At 32.3% G+C, this 10,730-nt stretch overlaps 2 long non-coding RNA genes across 3 annotated transcripts in view; both read left to right on the plus strand.

The window, feature by feature from the left end:
* The first annotated feature begins 5,819 nt into the window (after positions 1–5,819).
* Positions 5,820–6,371, plus strand: LOC108732926. Its single transcript, XR_001937167.1, has 3 exons — positions 5,820–5,909; positions 5,973–6,104; positions 6,182–6,371. It is a non-coding gene; the product is annotated as an uncharacterized LOC108732926 (long non-coding RNA).
* Positions 6,372–6,625: 254 nt separating this feature from the next.
* The window catches only part of LOC108732984, a 9,335-nt gene continuing 5,230 nt past the window's right edge, over positions 6,626–10,730 (plus strand). For both annotated transcript variants that reach the window (XR_003232280.1, XR_003232281.1), the window contains exon 1: positions 6,626–6,876. This is a non-coding gene — a long non-coding RNA (uncharacterized LOC108732984). The remainder of the gene's footprint in view (positions 6,877–10,730) is intronic.

Here is a 10,730-nt window from a genome sequence, read left to right on the forward strand (position 1 = left end):
TCTCGCGTTGATAATGCCCACGTGTGAAGTGGGCGAAACACGTGTCCGCTCATATAAAATTATTTGTGGTAATTAGGGGTGAGTATTCCTTTTAATTTTTTAATTAATATTTACCACAGTCTCCTCCTTCTATTTTTAACAATACTACGTGCATTATGCTGGCAATAGTAATACATTATAAATTATATCATGAGGTATTGCATAAATAACAAATAATTTGATAATTAACTTTTATAAATAATAATTAATATTCGTCAAATTAAATTGTATCCATCATAAACTATGTATGCGGCATCGCGTGGATATTAATTTTAAATCAACAATTTGGAAAATTCTGAATAAACCATATGAATATTATCAAAGCCATTATCGCATAGGTACCTGAACAAAGGATTACAATACGCCCTGATTAAAATATAAGCGAGCCAATGTTGGCCAAAACTAAATAAAACATCAAAGTACTTGTCCTCAGATGAAAAACCTTTTTCCGATTTGAATAAAACATTAACGGTAATTTGTACTGTAAAAATTATTTCTGAATAAAATGTGATGAAATCAAAAACCTTTATCTCCTTGGAAACATACCTACACCAAGAGTTAAGTTGGCATTTCATTCAAATTCATATTAACTAGGGATAGTCATCTTGTTATGTGAAACTCAGAGCTTAATTTAAATGTTACTTATTTGTAATAATAAATCTACTTTTAGTGTTATATGTTAAAAGTTCACCTTGTTACCTCGGATCAATCGCATGCTTTAAATGTATTTTTGAATAGCCTTTATAACACAACAATTAAAACCTCTGGGAGCAACACAAGGTGAACTTTTAACAGTAAAACAGTAAAAGTAGAATTTTTATTATTTAACAGTAGGCCGTCCAAATTTGGATGGTAGTTTTGTCGTCATAACCTAATAACATAAACCCTTACCGCGTAACCCTTAACATTTTTCAATAATTGTAGTGGATGATGCCATTGTCGAAAATTTCAAGCTTCAAGACTTAGCGTTTTGGATACATCAAACTTTGAACTCCCTTTTAACTTCTTTGGAAGTTGAATTTTGAAAAATCCTTCCTCAGTGCTTGTCTACGTTGTATAAGGAAGGTCTGTGAAAAATATCAAGTTTCTAGACCAAAGCAAAATACACGATTGGGTCGGATTATCGAATAAGTTATTGTTATAACCGAAAGTAGGGATACTATTAAATGCAATTTTATCTATTACTTTTCTATCACCAGCGATTGAGACTGTAGAATGCACAATGAAAAAATACTTTTGTAATATTGTTTTTTTAACGACAAAAGATTATCTTTGCGGAAACACATTAGATTTGCATTTCTTTGCATGAAAAACTAGATTGAAAAATTAGTTTAAGGTTCATAATTTTTCATATTAATAAACGTATAGATAACTCTATGGTTTGGCGCTAAAAGGGCAACAATTAATTCACAATTCACATCATCCTAAGGTAAAGGGTCATAGTAAGCATTTTGAATTTTTTGAAAAGTGAACAACACATTCTGTTCAAGCATATTAAATACTGAGACGCATAGAAATTTCAATCAATTCCTGCAATTTTCTTAAATGTGATGATTTTAACATTGGTACTTTTAACTAGAGATGGTAATATTTTCGCGGCAAAACTACTACGATTAATGGTTCATGTCTTCGTTAGGGTGGGATTTTCATTAAATACCACCCACACCAACATTCCAAACTGCGTTAAGACCCGTTGAAAAAGTCGTCTAAAGACTAAACCAATGAAGTTTTAATTGTAATTGCTGATGTTTGTTTTATCTTTCTTCTCTGATAGAATTATCCGGTATTATTATGCGGCANCATTCCTAGAAATTTGGAAATACCAGATGAAAGGTACAAACTGGCAGGGTTGTAAAATGACTCTAGTGGCCGAGCATGACTATGAATAACTTAAAACTAATATTGTCAAAATAAGAATGCAAATAGAAATAAATAGACTAAAATTATAAAAGTTTTATGATTATTTCAATAACTATTCGTTTCTGAGAAAACGAACAAACGGAGTCGCGTATAAAAGGTAGTTATAAATAAACCTTTTTAATTATTATCTTTTACCGAGATTGGTTTGACGTGATGTAATTTTACATTAATTTCACGAAGAGCAACTAGGTAAATGTAAGGAGGGGTGACTGCTTTTTGTACGTTTATTTCAGCAGAACGAGGCACCTTGCCTTTTCATTTTCGCGGAGGGTTACGAATAAAAGTGAAGGGAAGCACTAATTTAATTAAATTTCACTAGACCGTTTACTTCATCTAAGTAATACGATTCAAGTAGCTGTTCACCTCGTTATGCGAATGACGACATCAAAAGAAGTCTCTCCAAACATTACGATCCGGTCCCCAACCCCCCCCCCCGTAGCCGCTCCCCAGGATGATACGGCGTTTTGCAACACAGTAGATAGATGGAGGTAGGTTCGCTTTTAAAAGAAGTAGCGGAGCTACAATAAGAAAAGTAGCAGTTGGTCTTTACAACCCGCGGCCCCATCTGCCCCGTTCGGTGAAATGACAAGCGAGAAGAGCACTTGATTGCAGCGTAATTAGCAGATAACGTTCTAGCGGAGTGCTCATCCTCTAATCAAGAAAGTTGGCAGCGTTTGCCATTTTCAACTCATCGGATCGGTTCGGTTCGGTTAGCGTAATATGGCCCGATTAACAACTGATTCGAAACACTCATTAACGCGTCTATTTATCGGGCGCCTCCGTCAGAAATTAATGAATCGGAAGACTACAAAATTTTGACAACGCTTAAAGTTTGAGAACTAACAACCCCGTTGTTCTACATAAAGTACTTAATAATAAACTGTTGAGAACGATATGATCAAAGATTACGAAACCGTCTGGTAAGTGTGGCGAAAACATCGAACTTGTGATTCAGGGGAATTGCGAGTGACGGCGATATCTTACACCTACCTACATTAGGCCACTTTCACACAGTGTATGCAGTAAAAATCGCAACGACACACAAGTATATCCAAAATAAATTTATTTAAAGCGAACGCTTTCACACTGATGCGATTCGATATTAAAATCGTTGCAGTAAAAAATGTCGCAAAAATATATAAACAAATCGTGCGACAAAAATACTGTAGCTACGACACGTATATTCATTGCAACTTTGGTTTTATGCGTGTTCAATATAAAAATAATAAAATCTGGTAAAACAAATATTTATTGGACACTGTTAGAAAAGGTTAGAAGCGGTCGAAATGTGAGGATATCGTGGGTAGAAAAGGTTAGAAATGAAGAGGTATTGGAAAGAATAGGAGAACAGAGGACTCTATGGAAGTCAATAAAAAATATGCGAGATAGGTTGGTAGGACACCTTCTTAGGCATGAAGGTCTAGTCGGAGACATATTAGAGGCAGAAACAGGAGTTAGGAGGGGTAGAGGTAGACCTAGATTAGATTACTGTTCGCAAAAGTTAAGGATGTGGGCTGTTCTAGTTGTAGGGAAATGCGAAGTTTAGGTCAGGATAGGAAAGAGTGGAGGTACGTGTCCAACCAGTCTTAGGACTGACGACCTTATGATGATGATGACTGTTAGTGTAAAAGAAGAGTAAAGTAAACGAAGGTTGATTTAGAACTGAAGAATTTAGAATTTGAATAATTTAGGAAAGTTATGAAGGTGGAGCTAAGGGTTGTAGATAAAATAAGGGAACCAATAGTAAGAAAATATGATTTGAAAAATGCTGAAGATAGAAAATATAGAATTAAGTTGTTGAACCCAAATCACCGAAGAAACCCCTCATAAAATAGCAATCAGGACGGACAGCGAAGTACAAACGTTATGTGGTTAGTATGCGAAGTTGAAATGTTAATAGGGATTATAGGAAAGTACAGTAATAAAAGTTATTAGCACAGACGGATAGAATACAAAAGCTTTAGAATATAATGTTGACTAATATTTACACAGAAAGGAATATCATACAAAAGATTTACATATTTACACAACGACATTATATATACAGGGTGCTCTAATTGATGTTGGTCGCTACACAACTAAATATACGGTTTCACACATGTCCTGTGTCGTTCCAACTAACCGCGACTTGCAGTCATTAACATGTCTTTCTCAAAAAAAAATATTCAAATACTAAATAGAATTACTGTTTTTCGCTCCATTAGACACATACGACTAAACCAGACAATGCTGTGTTTTCTTCTAACTGATGTTACGACTGAGCACCTGCCCAGTCACCACTGAAGATGCCGTCAGCAAAGAACGGCGAAACGTTTGGAAAAGCAAGATTCCACGGACCACGGCCAAAAAGCCCAGAAGAAAACACAGCATCGAAATAAATATTCCTTTTTAATTTTTTATCATACCATTTTTATGTTTTTTTCGTATAATTTATAAGTATCTTATCTTTAATGATTCAATTTATTTGCTACGTGTTTGTTTCTTAAAAATGTTTCAAGTTGCTTTCTTTCAATAGGTATTTACATCAGTAAAGTTACTTTATTTTCCAATACCTATCTCCTTTTTCTTTTTTCCAGCCTGGGTTCACGACCCTACGCTAAGATTACTAGTCGTAACAATAAAAATTAAAAATAAAAACACAACAAGGAGAAAAGGGATACTCAGTAGGAAAGAGGAATTGAATTTCAAACTCATTTAATTTACATACGACTTATAAATCCAGTTTTCTTTCTCCCTAAGTGTGTTTCCTCATACAGATGTTCTTTTATACACATATGAAACAAACGTTGACTTATTACAGCTGGCAATCATCATCATGACTGATTTGCAAATTTTGTTGGACAATTGCCGAACGTTTTTAGTTTAATTTTGCAACCAAATTGTCGCTTACATACATTTGCATAAACAAACGAAGTGCTGATTTTTCATTAAACCACAGATTGTTTGTACTTTATTTGTTGTCGAAATACAATAATATCTCACTCATTTTTAATTTACAATCTATCCTAACTAATATTACGAATTCAAATGTGAGTTTGTTTGTTTACTACTATTTCACGCCTTAACTACTCAACCGATCATACTGAAATCTTGTACACACATTGCTAGGAGTACAGAAAAGGCTATAGGGTGTCTTTTATTTAGAGAAAAAATACTGTTCCAGAGGGATAGCAAAAATTAGTTTTATGTGGTCGTCGATGATATTTCACACGTGTGGATTTAGGACATCAACCCGGATAAAACCTGGTATAGGATGGAGTTGGTCCTAATTGATGATTAACTGATGACCAATGAAATTATTGAGTCGATATTAAAGAAATTTTGAGTCGAGTCAAACTGCTTCATTCTACTTCTTATTTTTTCCATTTTTCATTTCGTAAGGGATACCTAATAGGTACATACTTTGAAATTGTAAAGTAATGCAAACGTGAATTTCGAAAATTGTTATGGAAAATCGGTCAAGTGCCTACACCATTAGTTTGAAAGGTGGTTTATAATTATGTGTCTATACAAAATATGATGAAGTATTTACAATAGATTTTAAACTGAATAGAGTTAAGTAAGTCATTTGAACCGACGATTTCCTGATCGATAGATTGGCCGCAGGGATGTTAAGGAATTACTTTCATAGTCGTTTAATTTGGCATCTTGTGATTTATTCTTGTAGGGACGTACGAAAAGTAAACTTTAAATGACAAAATCCAATTTTTTATTAGAATTACGCAGGGTGTTGTAGAGTAATACTGTCAAATTGTTCTATAAAGCACAATGTTTGACAGCAACTTGAGCAAAACTGTTTACTATTGCGTGGAAGTTGGCAGCGGTCAATCTGAACATTTAATTTTTGACATGTAGAAATTCAACTCATACATACCTTTACTTTTGTTAGAGTGTGATAATTAAAGTAAGAAACTGTTGCATAAGGAATTAAAAGACCTTTCAAATCGTTGGTAGTTTGACTTGACTTTCCACTTAAAAATTCAAGAATGCTGGGCCTCTCTTCTTTGTTTTAGGGTTGAAATAATATGAATTAAGGTGTACCTTTAAACCAAAATCGACGTCTCTGAGCTTTTTGCAAAAAAAACATGCTGGATAGTATAAAATTGTACTGTTTTCAATGGGCTGTTCAATCTGTTCATTACTTTGTACGAGTTTTTGAAATTTCCAATTTAGTTTTAATTTATTTTACTCTATGACAAACAAATTGAAATTTTCTTTTCAGGGATGCATCGTAGATTTAGTAAATTTAATTCATGACGTACCGTTAATGCCCTGATCATTTTGTGCTCTAAATTGCAATGTTTGCTATACACACTATACATTTATACTTCACAATGAGCTTTTGTCTGAAGTGTGTAATTAAAGCAAGTTTGCTATTTTTAATCAGAAATTGAATATATTCCAGGAAATAAGAAAACCGAATTTATTTTACAGAAAGCTCATATATTGGCTCCTCGGTACATCTTTTTATTTTTTGATATCGTTGTATTTATCGAATAAAACGTGTTTTGCTCTTTCAAGGCGATGTGTATTTATCTGTGTTTTTTCATGACTTTGATAAAAGCGAATTCGTCATTATCAAAACGGCTTGCTCCGTCACGAATGAAAGAATAAGATAGATATAATAGAGTGAGAAAGAGATGGAAATTAAAACATTTCCTGCAAAAGAAAAGTATTTCGGTGTCGAGGTCCGATCTAACACGAACAATAGAAATTAATATTACAATTTACTGTTATTATTAAGTCGGCGCCATGTTAATGGGTAGTACCGAGTGCTATTAATTAATTGAATTATCGCGTTAGTTTTCGTAGATTAGTAAAGAAAACTTAACCGATATGGTGTTGTGCAATCATCAATGTGAATTTGAAGAGTGATTGGGGCGAAAATTGTACTTAGGATTAGGATTACGAAAAGTGGTGAGTTTTTAAAAATAAGAGTTGTTTATCATCCGTCTTGGTCATTACCTTGCATGATCGTCATCGTTAAATTTAGTGTTTCTTATGTTTTAAATAATAAGGGTGCTCTTTAATTATTACATTAGAAATGCCTCAATTTGATAACAAAGAATTCAAACGCGCAAGTACTAGTTGTTGTGTATGATTGTAATTGTAAACACTGAATTATACAATGGTTTTAATTAAGAATTTCTTTCATTAGAACAAAATATATTTATATAAATNGTTAAGAACTTGCGAAAAAGTAAGACTGTGAAATCATACAACTGAAGCACTTTTTTATTTTATCTTTCAATTTTTTGTATTTAAATTACATACCTACAACGAAATTTCGTTAGAAGTTATTATGTTTGATCTCAATCGGGCGCATTGGTTATTGTTTTCTCTTCGAATAGTTGTTCTCTTTACTATAAAGTTAGAGCGTACAATGTCCACCGACGCAATCATCAGTTTACAGAATCCTTATCTCTTTCTAAACATGTTGAAACAGTAACTTGTAAAGCTTCCAGTCTTTTAGGGTTCGTCTACATACTGTTCTACTAAAGAGTTTTGCAACATTACTTCTTACATTGACCTTTTCAATAGCAATCTACGGTTTAGTTATATGACTACCTTATACTGACAAGGAGTTTTTATAAGTTTCCCGTAGCTTCAAGGATATTCAGTACTTACTCCGCATTCTCTATTTCAAAACGGCGGCTACAATGAGTTATCAGGACAAATCACGACTACCAAAAATAAAATAAATTTAATATCAGCAAATTAAATATTACCTTCCTTTTTGTGATTATCTTTTGCACATAAAGTTTACTACAATGTATTTTGTTGTCCTGACATTGAGTTGCTTTTTAATGTGAGAAAGATTCCATATTTTCTTGGAAATTTCGAAGAGATAGCTAAATCTTCTTGCAACCGTGCACTTTACTTCGACTGCACGATCCCAAAATTGATAAAATGACTTCTAAAATATATTGATAGAACAAGAACTAGCACCTGAAATATTGGTCTATATATTCTGTTAAATTTTATTACTCTAATAAGGCGCAAATAATGATATTGTCGAGAGACTTCAATGATCGGTCANATGTGAGAAAGATTCCATATTTTCTTGGAAATTTCGAAGAGATAGCTAAATCTTCTTGCAACCGTGCACTTTACTTCGACTGCACGATCCCAAAATTTAGTTAAATGACTTCTAAAATATATTAATAGAAAAAGAACAAGCACCTGAAGCATCGGTTTATATATTCTGTTAAAGTTTATTACTATAATAAGGCGTAAATAAAGATATTGTCGAGAGTCTTCAATGATCGATCAAGACACGAACCTGAATAAAAGTATCCTATTTTGGCGTTCCTTCTAGCAAATTTTGATCCTAATACAGAGTGTTTAGGTTGTGAATCAGCTTTTGTTTGGTACTATCATATTTACATAATACAGGTGTTGGCTAATAGGGTTTAATATGAAATAATAGTAAGAGCCTACCAACTTGCAATACAGTTTACTAAAAAATTCTTTAAAAACTTTTTGGTATAACAATTTAACTTATTTATAAACATACTTTTTTGAATTTTGGTCTAGTCTAAAGCGTCACTTTTGTATTAGGTACATAATTTCTTTCCAGTGAAATTTTTTTAAATTTGTGCTTATATCATTGAGTTATACGTTGTTTCAAATGGTATTTTGACTACTATTTTACACGGGTGCAGCGACGGTGTGCGTAAAAAATTCCTTGTACTTACACTGTCTAAAATATTTTGTTAAAGTTGCGTTTTGTTAACAACATGCTTGTAAGTAATTATTTATTTGTATTGAATTTTAACTAAAAATTTGTTTTCGAATTAACATTAGTGACGTTTTTCTAGTATTTAAAATTGGAAATGTGAGTTTAACCAAATCTGTTAGAGAATATTACTAAAATTGATTGTTTTATGTCCATGGTAAAAAGTAATAAGAATGCCACCACAATGAAGAATATGCTGCAAGATGTAGTTGCTTTAACAATTTATTTTTGTCTATGGAAGTATTATCAAAATTTTCTAGGGACATTGTGCACTGTGCCGAAAATATAAGCGCCCACCTACCATTTATTCATTGTTACAGGTGTCGGAAGTTTTGGTCAAGTGTTTTGTTTGAAATCTGTTGAACTATCAAAGATAGCGCAAAAATTCTTTCACTAATGGTTGACCCGTACCGACTTTGATAGGAAAAAATTAAAAATTTTTAGAAATTAAGAATTTTAATTTAATTTTAAGAATTAAAAGACCTTTCGAATGATTGGTAGTTTGACTTGACTTTCAACTTAAAAATTCATGAATGCTGGGCCTCTCTGCTTTGTTTTAGGGTTGAAATAATATGAATTTAGGTGTACCTTTAAACCAAAATCGACGTCTCTGAGCTTTTTGCAAAAAAACATGCTGAATAGTATAAAATCGTACTAACTGTTTTCAGTGGGCTGTTCAATCTGTTCATTACTTTGTTTTAGTTTGTTACTCTATGACAAACAATTTGAAATTTCCTTTTNTGCTGGGCCTCTCTGCTTTGTTTTAGGGTTGAAATAATATGAATTTAGGTGTACCTTTAAACCAAAATCGACGTCTCTGAGCTTTTTGCAAAAAACATGCTGAATAGTATAAAATCGTACTAACTGTTTTCAGTGGGCTGTTCAATCTGTTCATTACTTTGTTTTAGTTTGTTACTCTATGACAAACAATTTGAAATTTCCTTTTTAGGGATGCATCGTAGGTTTAGTAAATGTAATTCATAAAACGTACCGTTAATGCCCTGATCATTTTGTGCTCTAAATTGCAATGTTTGTTATACATACTATACATTAGACTAAATTTTCAAAAAACAAAAATTTAAATGTATACATTACTAATCATCACAATGAGCTTTTGTCTGAAGTGTGTAATTAAAGCAAGTTTGCAATTTTTAATTAGAAATTGAATATATTCAAGAAAATTAGAAAACCAATTTATTTTACAGAAACCTCATATATTAGCTCCTTTGGTACATCTTTTTATTTTTTGATATCGTTTTATTTATCGAATAAAACGTGTTTTGCTCTTTCAAGGCGATGTATACTTGTTTGTGTTTTTTCAAGACCTTGATAAAAGCGAGTTCGTCATTATCAAAACGGCTTGCTCCGTCACGAATGAAAGAATGAGATAGATATAATGAGAGTGAGAAAGATATGAAAATTAAAACATTTCCTGCAAAAGAAAAGTATTTCGGTGTCGAGTTCCGATCTAACACGAACAATAGAAATTAATATTACAATTTACTGTTATTATTAATTAAGTCGGCGCCATGTTAATGGGTAGTATCGAGTGCTATTAATTAATTGACTTATCGCGTTAGTTTTCGTAGATTAGTAAAGAAAACTTATCCGATATCGTGTTGTGCAATCATCAATATGAATTTGAACAGTGATTGGGGCGAAAGTTGTACATAGGATAAAGATTACGAAAAGCGGTGAGTTATTGAAATAAGAGTTATCATCCGTTTTGATCATTACCTTGCATGATCGTCATCGTTAAATTTAGTGTTTGTTATCTTTAAAATAAAAAGGGTGCACCTTAATTATTACATTAGAAATGCCTCAATTTGACAACAAAGACTGAATTTAAACGCGCAAGTACTAGTTGTTGTATGATGCAATAATTACAATTGTGAACACTGAATTACACAATAGTTTTAATTAAGATTTTCTTTTATTAGAACAAAATATATTTTTATAAATGATCTTTACGGACTTTTGTGAATTACGTAAAAGAATTTTGGTTATATTAATTAATTTTTATAAAATAACA

This window comes from Agrilus planipennis, unplaced genomic scaffold, assembly GCF_000699045.2.
Source record: "Agrilus planipennis isolate EAB-ADULT unplaced genomic scaffold, Apla_2.0 scaffold22, whole genome shotgun sequence".
Lineage (NCBI taxonomy): Eukaryota > Metazoa > Arthropoda > Insecta > Coleoptera > Buprestidae > Agrilus > Agrilus planipennis.